Here is a 20,003-nt window from a genome sequence, read left to right on the forward strand (position 1 = left end):
TGTTTAATTTAATTTTTAAAAAAAATTTTTACTTATAGAGAGGATTTACCGATGTGATTTGTGCAACATTGTATGAAATGTGGAGGGGTTTTATTTAAATGCTGCTCGAGCCTCTTTGTTAAAAATTTGACTATTCTGGGTCAAGCAAGAAAAGAGTGGCATTTAAAATTGGTCTAAAAGCTTTTGTCATGTGGGCAACCTTTTCCAACACTTTGTGGGACTGCCTGGTTCCCTGAAACCTACAAGGTAATTTCCTCCTCAACGTGCAAACGGAAACTAATGTAACACACATACATTCATTGTCCGGGCTGTCTGCTATTGAGGACTCACTAAGAGCCCATTGCCTTGTGATGACTAATTAAACACTGATTTACTTACTCTCCAAAGTTCAGTTTCTTCCACGCCTTAAGCAAAGAGCAAAGGAAAACTCTGGAGAATACGGGAAAGAAAAAAACCCGTGGGAATGCAGGCATACCCAGTGCTGAGCTATCAGCTTCTTTTAAGTCAGATGAGAATCACTCTGTCTTTTGAAGAGTCAATTAAGAATTTTTGGTGGGATCCTTGCAATTCTTTGGTCTCTGGTTGGTTCATGAACAGCAGAAGAGCAACAGGCTTTTTTCTTTTTACCATGCAGTGCAATGTCCAACAGCTGCCTTTTCTAATATGCAGTGATCACATCAGCTCACTGAATTTCTCAGTCCAGTCACACATTCTCCATGTGTTCTGTTACTCACCAGTGAGTCCTGTTTGTATGGTTAGTGCAGTTCTAAAACCACCTTTGCGGTTATGCTCAAAATTAAAGCATTTTTCCTTGGTTAAAACAAAGCTTGCTTAGTCTATCACCATTTCATAACCACCTTAAACTGGCTAAAGTCAACAACACAATAAAAAAGATAAGTTTCACCCTTCCTCCTACCTCAGTCCTGCCCCTGAGCAAGAGCAGCACAAGGATTTGGACAACCACACAGTGAGCCAGATCAGGAAACTGATCCAAATTAAAAACGAGCTTGGCCCCTGAAACATTTGCTCTCCCCAGCCATCTGAGTTCTCTAGGCCTGTTCAGCTCGCAGCTGCACAACAACTGTGCCAGCACAGAGCGGCTGGGTGACACGGGGTTAGGGCTGAGCAGCCCTTGCGTAGGAGGGAGGGTGGGACTGTTTCACACCGACTTATTCAGCCAAGAGTGACACTGAGCTCAGGCAACCTGACTTAGAATTCAGAACCTTTTCCTTTTATGTTTTTTATCATTATATAAAATGGGCCGAGTATACAAAATATCAACCAAATGTAGTAGTAAAGGGATGCATTTAGATGCAGTATATGTCATTTTGTTAGTCTTCCAATGGTGTAATATAGTCATCTCCTCTTTGGGTATAAATGAGATAGACCCCTCTGTTGAGACAATTACCATGGTGTTTCCAGCCTTTGCACATTGCCACAAGCAGTCCTGCTCCAAGGCTCTTTATCCCATGGGTGCTAGTGCAGCTGTGTGACCATGGCAGTCCCTAGTCCTGCCAGCAAGCTGTGGCACACAGCCACTCGCACAGCCCAGGCATTTGGGCACTGCTTGTGCAGCCACGGCAACCAAGGGACCAAGAAGTAACACCTCAGGATTGCCAAACCACCTTTGATTTCTTTTCTCATAGAGTTATTAGCTTTAATTTTGCCTCTGCCACCTGTCTGAATAAATTTTAATGTATCATTCTCCGGTGGTTTTCGCAACAAGATGTAACTGGGACAAGGACTGTAAGAACTTGAAAACAGTCATTAAAGTGGGAGATAAGATTAATCTTAGCGGTGTCTTCCAAGAAACCAGCAATAGAGCTAGGTTATTCCAGTTATGTAAATCTTTTTAAGCTGAATGACTGAAGAGAAATTTAATTTTCAAAGAACCGATAATGTTTGATTACACCGAGTCCATTATCTCTTGCTGAGGTGACAGGCAGGAGAAAGTGAAACTACCTTCAAAAGCTTCTACATGGATGCAGACAAGATCCAAAGGGAGAATTTAATTCTCTAGAAAGTACAATACTGGTGCAGTACAGTGGGCAGGAATACTGTGCTTCCTGGAAGCATGTGATGAGCTGTCAGAACAGAGGGCAATCTCCCTTCTTTACCAGAAATGTAACATTGCTGGAGCAAAGTCCTTACATCAGAGTCTATTGAGAAAACAACCAGTAAAGGAGATAAGGGAGTGCCCTGCTTAATACTTTCTTTCAGCCCAAACCTTTTGGAATAGTAACTTTTAATAAAGATCTTGGCAGCTTTAGCTGGGTACATTAATTTTAAGAAAGTAATGAATTTTGGTCTGATTCCCATAATCTCAGCAGTGGAAAAGACGAATGACTACTCAATCTGATCAAAGACCTTTCTGGTATCTGCAGATAGATTTATGGCAGAAGCCTTATTTAATATAACAGAGGGAAACACATGTAATAACCTTGTAAAATTATCAAGTTCTACATTTATTCTATATGAATCCCACTTAATCATGGTGGGCCACTTTAGGAAGAACTTCTAAGAGTGAAATGGATTCTTTGTTCTTTTGCCTATGACAGTGAGTCAGAACACTGAGGCAGGTCCCAAGTAGATATCTGACTCTACAAACTCATGCAGGAGTACACTTCATTCCAGAAAATGGCCAGACACCTCAAAGCAGGACTATAGAGAGCCCTCATGTCACAATTGTAGTCTTCAAGGCCTTTCCCAATTTAGTTCCTTTTTTCCTGTGCTTGTACTGTGGCTAGACAGGACCTTGTATCCAGATGGGCTTTGAAAACCATATGTAGCACTGCACAGTTATGATGACCTCCTATAAACGCTCCCTACCTTCTTCCCTATGCTGTCTTCTGCCTGAGGCACCTTTCCCAAACAGATTTGTGTAGTTGCTAAGCAGTCTGGATATCCTATGTTAATAATGCTGAGGTGGGAGGCTTGTTTAATACCTCACCTACTCAAAGATGAAGCAGACAAGCCATGAAGGACAGAGGGTGATAAATTTTACCAGCCAGACCAAGAAAGAAGGAAATAATGAAATCCAGTATCCTTAAAAAGCTATTATTCTTGTTGAGAGAACTGCCTCTTCTCTCTGAAAATATTGTTGGTATTTTCCCATGCTAGGGCAACAGTGTAATGGCTGAAAAGAAAATTATTCCAGTGATTTTAATGTAAATAATAACCTGGGTGTTTGATATAATTTAATTATTTAATTATCCATGAAACTCTTAATTTCTGGCAGAAACCTGGTGTACATGAAGGTGAAGCAAAGTTACTGACTTTGGAGCTAAACTGTCTCCAGAAGACACTCTGCATCGCTGGAACCTCTTGATTAAGCCAGATGAAGCCTGGCTGAAGTTAACAAGAAATACCAAATCATAATCTACATACACACTTGGATTTTAGAGGAAGATCGAAAGCTAATAGTTGTTGTAGCCACAGTATTGGTAATAGTAGTATTTCTTAAATACTCATTACATAATAGTATAAAATATGCAGCATAATGAATGTCTTTTAGCACTCAGCCTTCTGATAATCTGTTTCCGAGACACAGATTTTAAAGGTGCTTGGTGAGATGTTAGAAAGTGTCTCTGAGATTAAAGTTTCCTTTGAGAATCATATTAGAAGTTGATCTGCATAAGTGCCCCAACTCCATTAAAATTCAGGTTCACATGCCTTATGACTGATGGTGTCATCAGATTGTGCACCTACTCTGATGAAAAGCGAGGCTGTTTACAGAAGGAATGATTCTTCTCCTTCTTCATTGCCCCAGCCTCATGGCCTGTTTTCCTTACGCCAGTTTGAATGATCATATAGTTGTAGAGCAAAAAGAGAAAAAACCCATTCTCTGTTGCCTCTTGAGATAGCACAGTTATTCAGCCCAGTGCAGAGGAACATCAAGATTGATACCCAGATGTACATACCCCTCTGATTGCCTTTTTTCAGTTTTGTAATGTTATTCAGAAAAGCCAGGAAGAAGTTAATGATTCAGGGTATTAAAGTAGCCAATGGAGTTAGAAGTGGTGAGTGTGCAATAGGACACTGCTGATACTGCTCACCCACAGAGTAATGGGTTTGGACAGTCAACTCCGACTGGACATCCTAAAGCAGGGAGCAGACTTGAAGTTTGACTCAGCTGTGTGCCAGAACAGCACAGCCAGGGAAGCCTCGAGGCAGATCTGACCAGGGCACACTGTTTCTGCTTGTCCCCGTGCCTTCTCACACCACTGGTCTGTCTGAAGCCAGGTCTAACCGGCCCTCTCCAGGATAACCACTCTGGTTATTAAACATCAGCAGAAGACTCTCCTAGGCTGTTTTATAGCCCTTTTTAGGAAAAGGAGCATATTAATGTGATCCTCCCCAAGCCTCAATGTAAGTAGAAAGTAATTTAATTCTCTCATGCCAAAGCCAACCAACCAGTCAACTCTAACAACAACAAAAGCAGTAAAACCGTGGTTTTAACAAGACACCTGACAAACTGCAGTGCTTCCCTAATTATCTCCTTGTCATATCTGTTTAGCGTGAATCATGAATTGATACTCGAGCAACCAGGATCCAGTGGATGGAGCTTGTGCCCGCCAAGTCAGCATGCAGAGCAGAGCAGAGCTCAGGCACACATAAGGCCTTTTCCGTGTATTTCTCTGTGTGAGACTGGATCACCGAGACTGCCAAGTTTTTGGGGCAGATACTTCTGCTGCATCCACCACTCTTGATCCAGGACACTTGGCTCCGGATTAAGCACTACCTCAGTACAAAAACCACTATCAGTTTCATGTTTCTCCTGTACCTTGCTTGCAAATGTCTTCATTACATTGACAAAATTTAAAGACCTTTCAGTTTTTCTTGAGATAAACTTTACCGGTTGTATCTGCAGCCCAGTGCTGCACTGCATCCGTGATTGCACACAAAAAATTTACTTGCTAACTGTAGTTGTGTACAGTACAAGCACAAAATACACATTAAAGATGATTATTGAAGTTCACTCATCTTAAATCATTTAAGGTTCAAAACTTAAGCAGTAAAATAGCAATTTTATTCCAGGCTTCCCCCTTCAATATTATGGCCTCATCCTGTGTGGGAGTTCCTCTACTATTATTGTAGCATAATACCTAACAACATAGTACAGTTCACCTGTTTGCCATTTATGTGGTATTTATGTGGCAAAGAAATGGATGAATTTTGGATTATGAAGTTAAAAAGAAATGCTGATACCCTTACAGGCATAAACCTGGGTATTTTTTACTGCTGCCATCATGCTCCTTCTGCGACCTTGGGCAAGCCGTTCCAGTTCTGTGTCTTCAGACTCACAATGCACCCAGGTGGGCAGGACCACTGTTCACCCGGTAAAACTCTCAGGGCCTTAAGTCCTCTGGGCCTCAGTGTTGCTGGATTTTAAAATTAGGTTAAAGCCATACCCAGAACTGCCTATACATGTGAAACTTTACTGGCCTAAGTATAGGGATGGAATTGTGCCAGTATAGGCGTATCAGAGTATTTTGCCACGTAGAAACATCTTGCACTTGTTGCTTCATAGCTCCTTCCAGGAATGATGACTGGATAAAAGCCAAAGTATTAGTTAAAGAATCAGTTTCAGTTCAATCTTGTTTGTGCAACACTTAACTGACTACTGTAAAGATCCCCGTAAACACAGCAGGCAGGAGAAGCTCACTGTTCCACCGTTCCACATGTGGACTCCAAACTTCCAGCCAGTTCTACTTCGGAGCTGACACTTGCAGCTCCAAATGGAGTTCAAGTTCGCTTCAGACGGAGAGCGGCGTGAGGGTTCATTACTGTGGGTCTGACTTGCACAAGAAGCCTCACGCACTGTAATGGGTTTACTCGCATGAATGAGGAGTAAGTGCAGCAATACCTACGGGCAGGAGGACGTCCACGTGTAAAACACCTGCGGATAGAGAGTGCTCTATCATTGGCAGGTATTACAGCAATTACTTCAGTATTAAGACTAGACCAAGTCAAGGCTGAATCACCCGTGCCAAGCGGCAGGACATAATCCTGTTCGATCAGGAATTAACTCCGACAGCATCTGCCGCTGTCCCCGCAGCCTCGCTGCCGGAGCTCCCCGGCCGTTCCGGCGGTGCAGTAACGCCTTTTAAGCCCCAGTGAGGGTGTCGGAGGGGGCTCACAGCCGGGGCGGGGGTCGGGCTGTCGGCCAGGGCACACAGCGGCCGTGCCGGTCCGGGCCGGGCCGGGGCCGCTCTCCGGCGGCGGGCGCAGCGCTCCCAGCGGGACCCGGCGGCGCGGCGGCGGGGGCGGGAATTTGGGGAGGATCCCTGGCCGGGCCGGTGTGTGTGTGTGTGTGTGTGTGTGTGAGTGTGTGTGTGTGCCGGTGAGCGGCGCGGGGCGGCTCCGGCCGCCTGACGCCAGCCGAGCCACATCCATCCCGATCCCGATCCCGATCCCGGCGCGGAGAAGCTGCCCGCCGGCCGCCCGTCACTGCCCGCCAGCCGGTAACAACTTCGCGTCTCCCCGCGCCTCTCCCCGCTCGCTGCCCCCGGGGCCGGGCGGCTGTACCCGCGCATCCTCCTCCTCCTCCTGCTCGCTCCTTGCCCGGAGCTGCCGCGGTGGTTCCCGGCCGCGGGGCCGGGCGGCGCGGCGGGAGCGGCTCTGGGCAGCGCTGCGCTCCCGCTCTCCTTCCCGGCATGATGGCGTCCCTGCGGCGGCCCGGCGGGGACCGCTCCCGGCTCCAAGTTGGTGGGTAGGTGCCGCGCCGGGCCCGGCGGGTGGCAAAGCCCTTCCCTGCCGGGAAGCCGCCGTCCTGCGCCTCCTCCCCAGCCCCAGCCCCATCGTGGCCCGCGGGGACGCGGCGGAGCCCCGGCCGGCCGGGGCAGGGGCTGCCTTTGTGTGTGCGGGAACAGCCTTTCGCCTCCCGCCTCGGCCCAGCCGCGTCCCTCTCTGTCTAATTTATCTTCTTTCTTCTTTTCCCCCCTTTCCTTTCTTTTCTTTCTTTCAACAGCCCCTTCCCTTCCTGGTTCCCCCCCCTGCCCCCCCTCCCCTTTCTTCTTTAATGACAAATCTGTGCTTAGAGGTCAAGGAAAGTTCACTTTTTTTTTCCTTTTCCCTGTTAGAGGGTTTGGATGCTTGAGATTTTCCCCCTCCTCAGTATAATTGCTTCATATACTCGTACAGCCAAATAATCTTATCCTGAATATAGATCTTTAAAGCTTATTAAAATTTACTGGCGTGGAGATATTCAGTCATGCGTTCAAAAGGATCTGGGCCAAATACTGACTTTTTTTTTTTTTTTTAAATATAAACTGAAGTCAGAGGGAGTTCTGACCGAGGCAGGGCTGCTGTGATTGCTCTTTTGTTAGTAGATCAATCTGAAGAAGGTACGTGGTCCGACCTTACAGTTTGCTTTTACAAGATCTGGATAAGAACAGCTTATTCTGAGAATTAATCGTTATTTTGATGTATTTTAGGATAAAATGATGCTTACTGCCTGTCTAAAAGGTAACAGTTTTATTTGGGGAAGTATTATAAACAGAAGTTAATAAAAACAGTACTGTTAGAGCCAGATGGGGAGGAATAAAAGTAGATGTGTATTTCAGATACAGGCAAATGGAAAAGATCATTGCCTGAAACATGTCAGTGTTTAATGGATGTCAGTGTTCAAAGATACTACACCTTAAAAATAACATGTGTCTTAGGAAAGAGCTGTCATAGTTGATAGTTTGTATTTCTTTTGCACACAGAGAGGAAGTCAAAAAAAGAAAACTTGTTTAATACTTTTCTTCCAATAGTTATATGTGTTTTTAAGCAGCACTCAGGAGTAAGAATAAAAACTGTAGCTTGCCCAGCCCACAGAGAACACGTTTCTTTGCAGGTGTGTGTCTGTAATTCTTCATGTGGTTGACTGCATGCACCTTGTCCTGTCAAACAATAGGAGCAAATCATGTGAGGGAACCTAAGTTTGGCTTATTTTTTTCTTTTACTTGTGAGTAATGACTTGGTTGAATTATGAGACATGAGTTTTTTAGTCGCAGCTGATTAATACTTAATTTCCACCTTGAACCAGAGAGCCGTGCTATGAAGCTTCTTCAAGATTCTCATTGGATTTTAGTGCAGGTTTTGAGTGCTCACTTCTCTACTGTGACTGGAAGAACATCAGTAAGAAAATGAGAGAGATCTGGCCCTTTCTGAAGTTCTTGCTGTGGTCTTAGGGATGAAGTCTTGCAATTTACTTCAGACTGTACATAGGCGCTTGATTTGGGCGATCCAGAAGCCTTCCACAGCTACCAGAAAGGATCAGTTCAACGCATGATCAAGTTACCCTAAGGGTAGGGATTTGTCCTTGCATCTGTTTTGACCCCATTAGCATTGGGTATGTAATCAAATACATTTTTTTCCTACTCTGTTCTGTTCAACTTGCTTTTTTGTGTACCCTTAAAGATGTGATGATCCAATACATTTGAGAGAAGTGACTGAGTAACCAGATGGAGATCTTTCTGTTTTGGTATAAATATTAACTATCAAATCAAATATTTGAAAGCTGATGAGTCTGGTGTTTGCTTTTCCTCTGTAGTTTGAACACAAAAGTAAAGAGCTGAATGTAAAGAAAAGTAATACAAAGGTTAATAAAAGTGCTACTTGTGTTTCTGAGTACTGGGAAATTATTCAGATTGAACTATGAGTTTCTTTGCTTGCTATAAAGATTTAAATTTTAAAAACGAATGGGTTATGACTGTTTGGGTTTTTTTTAAAATTAGAGCATGAATGCACTGGATATTACATATTGCCAGTGTTCTGCTCTGTGGAGCCCAAGCCATGTGTGTAAAATTAAAGCTCATTTGAGTAGTCTTACAGGCCTAATGGAGGCATCATCTCAGCTTTATAAATAATGTAAGTTGTGTATAATGTGGAGTCCCCAGAGACTGCAGAGAAAGCATCATTACCAGCCTTTTCAACCTGCTGGAGATCTTAAATTGATTTACAGCACTGAACTGGTGCAAAATGATACATCAGGATGACACAGGGTCAACCTGTAAAAGTCTATGATGTGAGCCTGTTAGTTCAGTCATCATAATTAAACCATATTATGAGGGCAGCAAAGCAAGTGTCTGTGACATGTCCCATTGTGCTTCAGATATGGCTGGTTTAAGAATCAAATAAAGAGAGCACCGTGTTTATTATTTAAGTTACGCAAAGATAAGTTGAAATTAACACTTGTGGCCCTGTGAAGAGTAAAAGCTGAACCAATTTAGGTTGACTCTCAATCTCTTCCTTGCAGTCATTAGGAGCTGAAATAGATGAAGGAATGTGCAGCTTTGGGATGTGTGTGTGGGGAAGTGGCTGTGAGTGAATCTCTGAAATTTATACATCCTTTCTCAAGGATCAACTAGACTTTACCTGCAGACTGTGCTATCAGATATCAAAGGAACAAACAGGAAAACAATCCAATTGTTTGGCTTTTTTCCCCCTAGTATTTCTAGCCTACTGAAGTTTGTAACTGCCTGTTGAAATGTTCCTGCAGATCTGAGTTCTTGTATAGGACAGAGCATTTTAGTCATTGCTTGAACTATATGGCCAAACTTATTCTAGAACAGAGACTCTAATTGTGAATATGAGTTGGCATAGGTCACTGTGCTTTTCTTAGTGAAGACAACTGTGGCTTCAGATTCGTGTTTTCCTCTAACAGCCCTAGAAAATAGCGTGCCACAGGTAGTAAAATGTTTGCTAAATACTCAGCATCTTAGGTCTTGCTGTTTCTGCTGGTAAAATTACTATGATGTGTTTTGGGAAAAATCCTGCAAAAATGACTTTTTTTTCTTCTTTCTGCTAGGCAGTGTGCTGCTTGGGGATTTGAGAGTTTTGCATTTGTTAGTGTTTAAACCAACTCCTCATACCTGAATTGGTGTGAATTTTTAATCTCCTGAGGTTCTCCCAGCCAAGAAAGAAACATACATTATTTTTAGTCATAAATGTAAGTAAAAAAAAATTTTGAGGCATGCAAGTGAAGCAGAGAAAATAAATGATCACTACTGGTAAGAGATTTATTAGTCTCCAGGTTAATTTGCACCCCAACAGCATGTGCTTTAGCTAAGGTGCTTTTTGAGAGGCAGATAAAAGAATTAAAACTCACTTTGGAGTGCAGTGGCTTTTAAAATGTGGATGTGGATCTGTCTTTTGCTGTGTCAGTGCAGATGAAGAAACCACTGTATTGGAGAGAGAACCTTAAAATCTGTGAAAATGAAAGTCAGATTGCACAAATTGCTTTATGGTTAACGAAGCGATCCTACCGATGTGTGGGAGGTCTGTTGGTTTTGTTTCTGGTTATTTTTTTAATTTCTGGTTTAGGTTTTCATGACAAACTCACCCAGTTTTGCTTTCAGAGTAGGGAAAAGTCTATTCTGCCCATAAAAACTTCACTGTTTTTCCCTGTAGTAACAGCAGACTAATGTTTTTCCACTGGCCTTTCTTCTGTGTATAGCAAAAAACTGCATGCATACCAGTCTTAATAGTTAAAAGATGATATGCAGTTCCTAGAAGCTTTCCTTTGAAATGTACTGAGTGGAAAATTCGCGTTTAAAATACAGACCCCAAGTTGGCAAGCGAGGTTTGAAATGCTGGTGACTTACAGGCTCATCTACACAGGCATCTTGCAATTCTCAAGCTCTTTTGCTCAAGCTGTAGAACAGCATAGAGATTTTTTTTATCGAATGGAGGGTTTTGCTTGGGATGGGAAGGAAGTAATTTTGAATTGATACTTTAAAAGTTTTAGTGTTGTCTCCCTGCAGTCTGAGGTATAACTGTTTCCATTAGAATGTTGCTATTCTTCAAGATTTGAAATAACCAGAGAGAATGTTTGATTGGGCCTTTTGTAGAGGGCTTTACAGAAAGTGGATTCAGGAGTGAGAACACCCTTGGCTGGCTAATGGCTGCCACAAAGATCCCTATCCTCATCCTCAGACAAATGGTAATTTGCATTACAGAAGCTTTTCGGGTTGCTGTGTATTTGGGGGGGGGGGACGCCTTTGTTTTTTAACGGGATAGAGAAGGCAAGCATTTAGTAAAATGGGCTGATTTCAAGGAATGAAAACATTTTCTAGAATGATCCCAGATCATACGGGATCTCTCCCTGCATCCATTTGACGCCTGCATGTGTTGGCACTGGAAGTTCGTCCTAGTTTAATAGGAACAAAGGGCGAGCACACTACTCCTAATTAGCCTGTGTGAGGTCAAGTATTCCATGCACAGAACGATGAACTCTGCCGAGCTGTGGAGATGGGTCCATTTTTATTACTTTTTTATTTTGGGAAAGGAGGAAGGATGTGTCAGGAGCTGCGGTCGTGGGATTGCTCTGGTGGAAGGGTTGTAGGGCTGTGACCATAGTGCCACACAGCAGCTGAGTGGAGCCATCATTAGATTCCAAAGGGTTTTCTGTAAGCACGGATTGCTTTGCTCAGTTGTACTCTTCTGGTGGACTGCTGTCTTGGGAGACTGTGTAGAAGCTGAGTTTACATCAGGAGCTGAAGCTTTTTTCTTCCCCTCTCTAGACTTGCCAGTGTAGAGGAACCTGACCAGTAGAGCTATTCTGGACACTTGCACAATTTGGTTGTTCTAATATAGATCTGTGATTGTTCTGGACTATGTCACTTTTATTCCAATATGTGTTATCCACTCAGGAGAAGGATATTAGAACAGATGTCACCAGTCTCTCCCGTTTGGTTCTTCCCCCACCCTTTCTCCAGCATGCACAGGCGAAGTCTAGAGTACAAGGAGGAAAACAAATTATTTTTAAACATGCCTTTATATAAGTCATTATATTTAGGCACTGTTCAAAGCAGTATCATCCAAACCCAACTATTATGTTGACTTGGCATGTAAGCAAATCATTAATGTGGTTCACCAGTGATTTCTGAAGCATTATTTCATATTTCTGTACTCGTAAAGGGAACACTCTTCCCAACATGGCAGCAGATGAGACTGTCTAAGTCAGTGTAGACAGTCTGAATTATAGCACTTAATGGTATTCAGAAGTATATCACTTGCATGTTTTTGTCATTAAAACTACTAAAATGCCAATCCACATCAAAGTGATCTATGGACTATCAATCCAATATTGGGTAACTTGAAAATAAGATACCCATTAAAAGTTTTTACAGTGCTGAAGTGGTTATAGACAGAATCATGAGAGTTTTCTCTGTGTCCTTGTGTCTTTCCCCAGCATGGGTGTAAGAATCACATCTGCCCTCCAGTTTTGACTGATGGACCTTCTTTCAGTACTTGGAACTATTGTTTGAGGGGCAGCTGAAAATATGTCCTCTCATTACAGATTTCATCTGTGAATAGAACTTGGATTTCAGGGTTTACAGCATTACAGAGGTTCTTCTGCAGAGGTGGCAAGACTGATGTACATGTTTAAGGATGTGTCTGAGTAGATGAAAGCAAAAAAAGCATATGTGCACACACTTGACACTCCTGTAGCAGGTTGAAAAGTTTTCTGTGAGTTCAGAGAACCTCGTATGTTCATATTGATTGGTGCATGCAGTGACCGTAGTTGATTACTTGCTTTTATTTCTCACTTTGCTCAGCTGCCAACTGGTATCTCATACTTCTGTGTTTACATGAAAGATTGAATTACTGAGATATTTTTCTTGTAAATAATTTCAGACTTCTGATTTCAAGCACTTTCAGGAATTGGAAATATAATCAGCATTCTGTCTGGTGTAGCATGTTGAAACCAGGACATGAGACTCTTAAAGATATTTTATTCTTACAGTGGTGTGTATATAGGACCCTTCAGAGTGGATAGGTATGCTATATGTGTGTGTGGACATATTAATACCTAAAATAATAGTCACTGCTGTTGAAAGTTAAATTATTTGAATCAGAGGAAGGTAGGCTGCACCTATATATAGTTGAGAAGAGTCTGTACATTTATCAAGGTCTGTGTATGTAATAACTATTTATATATAAATACTTAAATGCTGTTTAAATGCTTAAAAGCTTAAAATCAGTTTTGGTTAAAGATGAAGTAAATAACTGGAGAATCATGTTGCAACAAATTGTGGTTTCCACTTAAATGTGTTTCTAAGAGTGATAGAAGGAGGAAACATCTGCTGTTTGGTCAGATGCTGTTAATGAGTTGCATATTTGACTTCATTCTGCCAGTGTATTTCACCTTTGTATCTGCTGGGTTTCATTTGAATATTGACGTGGGACGAATTAATCAAACGCCCTGGTTGTCTTACCTGCATCTTACTAGTAAGGACTTTGATTGAACTGATCTGTTGAGGGAAAATATATGTAGCTTGTAACTGGACATATTTTCTGTGACAGAGGAAAGAAGGGTCCCAAAATTCTGTCAAGATAAACATGGTAGTGTGTGTAAGAGAGAGGGTGGAACATGGTGTGAAACTGACATCTCCTGCTCTTTCAGTTGATGGTTTAATTCTCTGGAGTGTCCCTGTAATTTAGACAGCTGAAGAATAGCAAAAAATATATGGGTTGAGTTTTTTTGTTCTCTGTTGTTTTTTAACTCCTCGTCCTTTCCTTTCTAGCCCTCCCAAAATGTTGTAAAACAAACTCTGCTAGTGTTTTGGTAGGACAGAATAGTTGGCAGAACACCGTTGCTCACTGTTGGCCAGTTGTCTTTTTTTCAAGGGTTTCCAAGCTGTCTTACATGAAGCAAGAAATTTACTTTCAAGTTAGGCCACACACTAGCACCTGCTTAGGAGTATAGATTCTGCTCCCAGGTCCTGAAAAGTTACTGAAACTGGCTTGTCAATAAAACACAGTCCTGTTTGATGAAGGGTCTTTCTCTTGATATCTAAATGCTCTGGTGTGAAATTTGACATATTTTTATCACTGTTACGGTTTCCAGGCTGAAATATACTTTGGGGAAGGCGAGTTTGGATTTATTTTAACCTAGGAGGGGCTTTATTCAGGTTAGTAAAACTGCAAACTACAAGATGATTTTTTTTTCTGTTGACTTAATTCCATGTGTAATAAAATAGTCCATCGTGCTTTTGCAGATAGGCTGGGAGACAAATGGGATGTGAACATGACAGGGCTTAGTCATGATTGCTTAAGGTATCTGGAGCTATAGTGATGAGCATGGGATGGGAACCTCTATAGATCAGAATCTTCCAGTAGCTCACAAGCAGTGAAAAATGGGGTGGAAAAGTGGTTTCTTAACCAGGGTTGTATGCAAAGCAAGGTGACAGTGATGAGGACTTGTGTTTTAATGGAACAGAGCCATACATGAAGCCACACTTCAGGGGTAGAAGCATGAAGGGAGGAAGAGTGAGGCAACTCAGAAGGCTTCTGGATTCTCTGAAGTGGTCAAAATCAGGGAGAAAGCAGCTTTCTTGTGCCTCTGCCTATGCTCAACAAACAGAGCTCAGTCCCTGCCTCAGTGTAGTAGCACTTGATATGATTTTGTTCTTGTGCCGAGGCAAGCGGAGTTCTACCCAGTTTTCTTGAACCAGTTGCTTTTCTGATGTGATCAAATTAATTGGCAGGTGGTTGTTTTGAGAACTTCACAGAATCCCAGTACGGTTGATATTGGAAGGGACCCCTGGAGGTCATCTGGTCCAGCCTCCTCCTCAGTCACGGCCACACAGGTTGCCCAGGACCATGTTCAGATGACTTCTGTTTTTCCAGTTGTGTGACAACTGCTCTTGTTTTTCCCAACAGTGAATAAAGTAGATTTGAAATTTATTTGAATCTCAAGGACCTGTCAACATGTACATGATGGCTTCTGAGATTGTTACACGCATAATGCCATGATGCTGGTTTAATTTCAAGTGTGGAGTTCAGGAATCCCAAACGCATGTAAAGCGTCTTTTCATCGCTAAGGAGAGAGAGAGAGAGAGAGAGAGAGAGAGATAGATAGATAGATAGATAGATAGGTGGATGGATAGAAAGAGCAGACCTTAGTTATGTCATCATCTTAGTTCTGCTAATTACCTGGTGAATGCAGTGATGAATTATACTGATTTGAAAAATGTGGATTTTGACCTTGCTGAATGTCTTGGAAAACTTGGCTTACATATAGGTTGCCATCCTGACTATTGCAGTTTCTTGTTTTGCATTTTTGCCTGCTGCTGGCTTTACAGTCTGGCATATTTAATAACAGGCCCTTTATTATCCATGCTGGCTAGTGTCAGTGTTAAGTGCTTTCTCTTGGATATAGTAGCCAAAGGAAAAGTCTTTGTCTTTATTAGTTTAAAAACTTAGGATAAAGTAATTACAGTTTCTGTAATGTGTCGTATTATATTTCATGTGGAAAATACTTTATAGATGCTCTCGGCTTTAAACTCTGCATTGTGTGGTATTTTTGGATAGATGGATATGAAATCACTCTTTTTTCCCCCAAGTTTTCAGTCTAGTTACTAGAGCAGAAGGCAGTGGCATTAGAGGGGGGTTGAATTTCTTGCTGGAGTGTTTGGTTATTCAGAACCAGCCAAGGCAGGGCGCCTTGCCCTAGGGATGAGAGCAGGTTTTGCAAATAAGCTGAAGTACTCATGTCTGAGTGTGAGCTAATCTTTGACCTGGATATCACTTAAAATTTGGGGGTGGCAGCTCCCCAAGATGCAAAGAACTCTTAAGAGTTGGGCTTCTCTCAGCCCCAGCCAGGGATTTCTTCGCATAGGCTGGCTGGGTGACTTTGGTGCTCTGAGCTGACCCCGCAGAACGTGTTTTTTGGTTTATGTTGGTTTTGCCAGGTTAGGAAGGTGAACTGACTGACAGGTAGAGGAAAGTTATGTTGCAGTACCGAGGCTGGGATAAGGGAGTAAAGAGAAACCTTTTCTCTCTGGGTGGGAGTGAGCCCTTGGGGCTGCTCACTGGCTTGTGGACCTGTGACCTTGCTGGCCCAAGGCAGCTGCTGGAGGTAGCCAGTCACAGGACAGTGCTGTAGCACTCCCAGATGAAGACTTCCTTAATACGCTTGCCAAGGAAAGGTCTAATTTACAGGGTTTTTTTCCCAGATACTTATGTTGGTGATTAGCAGGGACTCGACTGCCAACAGTTACGTCAGCCACAAAGCCCCAGTGTAGCTCTATTGGCAGCAAAACGACAGTGATTAATGGTGCAGTGTCTTTTATTGGGGGTGAGGGAGGACGGATGGAGAGCAACACTTAAACAAGCTTTTCTGGTCAAGTGTTGTTTTGCTGGTATCAACTGCAAGCTGTCTTAGAGATGTTTTCTAGTTTAGTGCAAGCAGATGAGCAGAACACATCTAGTGCTCGTCCTGTGTGAGACAGGACAAGTGGTTTTCCTCAGGAGGAAAAGAGTGTCCGAGTTTAACTTCTTGGTAGTAGAAACTTTATTTTCCTCTTCAGAGGATGAAAGAACTTGAAACAATTGGCAGACTGGGTACAGTTAGCAGCATTATCAAGAAATCAGAGAAAAGGTAAATACTTAACCCCCTAAAACCCCTTCTGTAAAAGTAGATTGGTGTTACCAGAAATTGCTGCCAGTGAAGATAGTTAGGACACCTGAAGCTGATCTGTGGTGTGAGCCAATGCACTGTTTGTAGCTTTCCTGGGTACTGCACCACTGCATAAATCACTTTCACATTTTGGCTTTCAATCCACTTTCCTCAAAGGAAATGTAGAAAGCATTTGTTTTGGTGTTATATAGTAAATGTGTTTGAAAGCCCTTACTCTTTCTTGTTACTTGCATCGCTGTAGTATGTTTCTTAACTTTTAGGAATTAGACTATCTACAGATTTAAAATGCAAACTGTAGGTATTTCCCTAGTAGTGGGAGCTACTGCTTTTCCTAGTGCTGGAGCAAGGTACTCACTGAATTCCCTTGTAGCCTTCTGCTGTGCTGAGGAACTCTCCAGATCATGGGAATCTGACTGTAACATCTTTTTAATTTTTATCTCTGGCTTGGCTAGAGGCTTCTTTGCAGAAATCGTCACTGTAACTGGCATAAATGCTCCAGGGCTATTTACTGCAGTTGACTGGATAACTGTTCCCTTTGCCCTTCTCCCCACCAGTTTATCAGGAATGATTCTTGCTCATGGTCAGACCCGACACATCTGCTGTGGTTTGTGAACTGGGAGTGCTGATGGCAGGCTGCTTTGGCTCAAGTCTCATATTCCTGATTTTTTCCATCACACCTTTGCCTACCTTCTTGCTTTCACTGACTTGGTACATGAGGGCTCTCAATCTTCCAGCCAGCCAGCAGGCCAGGGTTGTTTGAGGCTAAAGGCTTCTTATCTTTGGAGCTGGGGAGCGCTGGTGTCAACCCCAGAATTAAAAGCATCTTGTGTTAACAGCTAAAGACAAAGAATCCGAAATCTTTGTGTGTTCTTTCTGTGCACTAGCTTGTGGCCTAGAAGTAAGTAGTCTTGGAAAGCAACAAGTGCTGGAAGTTCACCCTTGCAGCCTCACTTTGTGACTTTGGAGCTTGGAGTTCTTCTGTTTATCCTCAGTACCAGGCCAGCTATGACTGTTTGTTCAGTAGCAGGCAGCAGCAGCAGTGGAAAATTTGGAAGCCTTATGGCTGTTTTAAGCTAGCCTGCTGCTGACCTTGCAGAGTATGGGCTGTTTGGAAAATGCCGTGTTTTGGTGTCTTGGCTGTAAGAGACTTGCAACTTTGCCAAATTTGAATTTTGAAACTTCAAACTGGTCTCGAAAAATTATGGTGGAGTGATTAATAGGCTGCCTTATTGCCATATGCAGAGTCATACAGGCTCTGTTAATAAAAAAAGCTTGCAGATAAGGAAAGGGTACTGAGTAATTCTTTTTGTGACTTGGTTCCTCTTCCAAAAATCATGAAAAGCTTACAGATAACGAGGGGATCAGACAGACAGATTACAGCCCTTTTCTCCTGTTGTAAAACCTCTGTATTCCCAGTAAGCAGTGTAGGAGGATATCTCCCACTTCCTTTCAAGCTATGCTGTTCCCAACTGCTGTATTAACTATCAGTTCCTATCTGTGGGTTGAAGCCTTTGTACAGAATGCTCCAAAGCCTTGATCTCAGGAATATGAGAAAACAGTTTGATGTGAGATTCTGCAGATGTTCTGGCACAGGGCTGTGACAGCTGCTTTTGCCTCATCCCACAGTTTTTTGTATCTCTCTGACTCCTCGTGTATGGCTGCACCCTTGTTTTGCCCTTTTGGAAGGGGAAAGGTGTGTCTGTGACTTCTGGGTCTGTTTTTAGTGTAGGCACACTCAGAATTGCACCTCACCTGCTGGTAAAGGCCACGATCAACCTTACATATGTGTTTGCAGGTGTATTTTAAATGGTAACCCAGAGTGCCCTTGATTTGGTCTCAGGAGGATCCCTAAAAATTTGTACTTGCCTGTAGGTTGTAATCTTTGAAGAGTTTAATTGTCCTGTATGGAAGCTGAAGGGCCATCTGTAAACACTGTGGTCTTCCATTTATAAAGGGTCTGTGACTTAGGGTGGTTTGATAAATACCAAGGAACTGCCAGGGAGTATATGCTGTGATGAGGTCGTGCAGCTGCTGCTCCCTGTCCTGAGGACCTGGAGCACATTGGGCTTCATGTCATCTGAAGTCCAGTCCCGGTTTTCAGAAGGCCACTCATAGCACACTGTAATTAAATAGTGTTTCATTGGACTGTAGAAGTCTGGCAAATATTGGTGTTTGTGTCTGAGTTGTATAAACTTGGCTTGGAAAGCTGTGTCATCTTCAAACACTTTCTCTGTCCCGAATGGTAGTTGTGAATTGCAGGACACTTGACGAAATTCAACATAGACATTTTAAAGCCGTGGAGAAGGTACAGTGTTTTAAAATTTGTTCGAAGGCGAAAAAATAGCTCTTTAGTTTTTACAGATAAGGCAGAAACCAGGAAAGCTGGAGGAATCCTTTAAAAAGAGTAAAGCGTGCATCTCATGAAATGCACTGAAATGTCTTCAGTGCTGGCAAACTGATTATTCTTATTTCAGGTGTATAAATGGTGGGTGGGGGACTAATTTGTGGAAAGATTCATTTCATTTAACAGCATTACTTTTTTGGTTTAATTTTCATCAGTTTGTTCTGCTTTGCTGAGGCTTGACCCAATAACTCTTTTATTAGTAAGTAATTTTTCTTCTCAGTTTTTGTCATCTCTTGCTTTGGTGAAGGATTCTGTTTAAAGCTGAGGCTCTTGAGCTGTAATTTAACATCTTTACTTAATCTCTGATAAATGAAGTCTGGGTCACAGTCTTTAGAAGTGGTTTAATGCAGCTGATGTAACTGTATTGGTGCATGCTCTTGGTGAAATGAATCATTTGGAGGAGCAGTGACTTGCCTCAGCTGAGCATAACTGGAGTGTGTTTGGTGGGGTTCCCCTCCTTAAAAAATACCCCATTGGAGCGCTGCTCTGGCTGGGGCTGACAAACCCCTTTTTAAATTCATGCAGTCTGTGCTAGACTGTGCTGTTCTCTGAAGACAAAACACATCTTGCATTTTATGAGCTTCACTCAAAAATTTTGATGCCTGAGTGGTGATGGACATTTTTTCTTTCTTTTCTGTTTTAAAGATTTTCCTTTATGCTGCAGATGTATGTTTTAACTGCCTAAAAAAATCCCTGAAAGTGACATGTCAGTAAATTTTCCCCATCTCACCTGTGAAGGAAGTTCCTCCCACCCTCTGCTGATGAATTGGAGGGAAATGCTTTTTTTGGCTGATAAAAAGAAATAAAATTCCATGCCCTTCCCAAAGGAGGAATTCAACAATTGGACAAGTGATGTGGGACCATGTGTTGGTTTGTAAAAGGATATAGTTTGTAAAGATGTTTCCTTTGATGCCTGTGATGAATATGGATGTGTTTCCGTTGGAGAGGGTTTTGATTAAATTATGCAATTAGAGCTGACCAGACAGATCTAAATATAGGAAGAGGTTTCAGTTATCCTGCCTTTGTGTGTATTAACACACCCACACAGATGTGTGTTTGTTATTGTTGTAAACAACACCTGTTTTCTAAAGACAGTTCAAAAAGTCAGGAAAGGGAATGGTCTCTGTGGAAAAAGGGAGTTATACGGGAGTTTTATGATGAAAGGGAAAAAAAAAAATCTGTTTT

The 20,003-nt window shown here is 42.4% G+C and overlaps 1 protein-coding gene across 3 annotated transcripts in view; it reads left to right on the top strand.

The window, feature by feature from the left end:
* The window catches only part of SMAD1 (SMAD family member 1), a 64,147-nt gene that overhangs the window by 12,944 nt on the left and 31,200 nt on the right, over nt 1–20,003 (top strand). Inside the window, exon 1 of one of the 3 annotated variants that reach the window (XM_048304488.1) lies at nt 6,375–6,464. The exons of 1 other annotated variant lie outside the window; for it this stretch is intronic. The gene's annotated coding sequence lies outside the window, so the exon portion shown is untranslated. Of the gene's footprint in view, nt 1–6,374; nt 6,465–6,628; nt 6,713–20,003 lie in introns of those variants that run through there. One more of the 3 variants, XM_048304490.1, reaches the window with a different exon arrangement.

This window comes from Corvus hawaiiensis, chromosome 5, assembly GCF_020740725.1.
Source record: "Corvus hawaiiensis isolate bCorHaw1 chromosome 5, bCorHaw1.pri.cur, whole genome shotgun sequence".
Taxonomy (NCBI): Eukaryota; Metazoa; Chordata; class Aves; order Passeriformes; family Corvidae; genus Corvus; species Corvus hawaiiensis.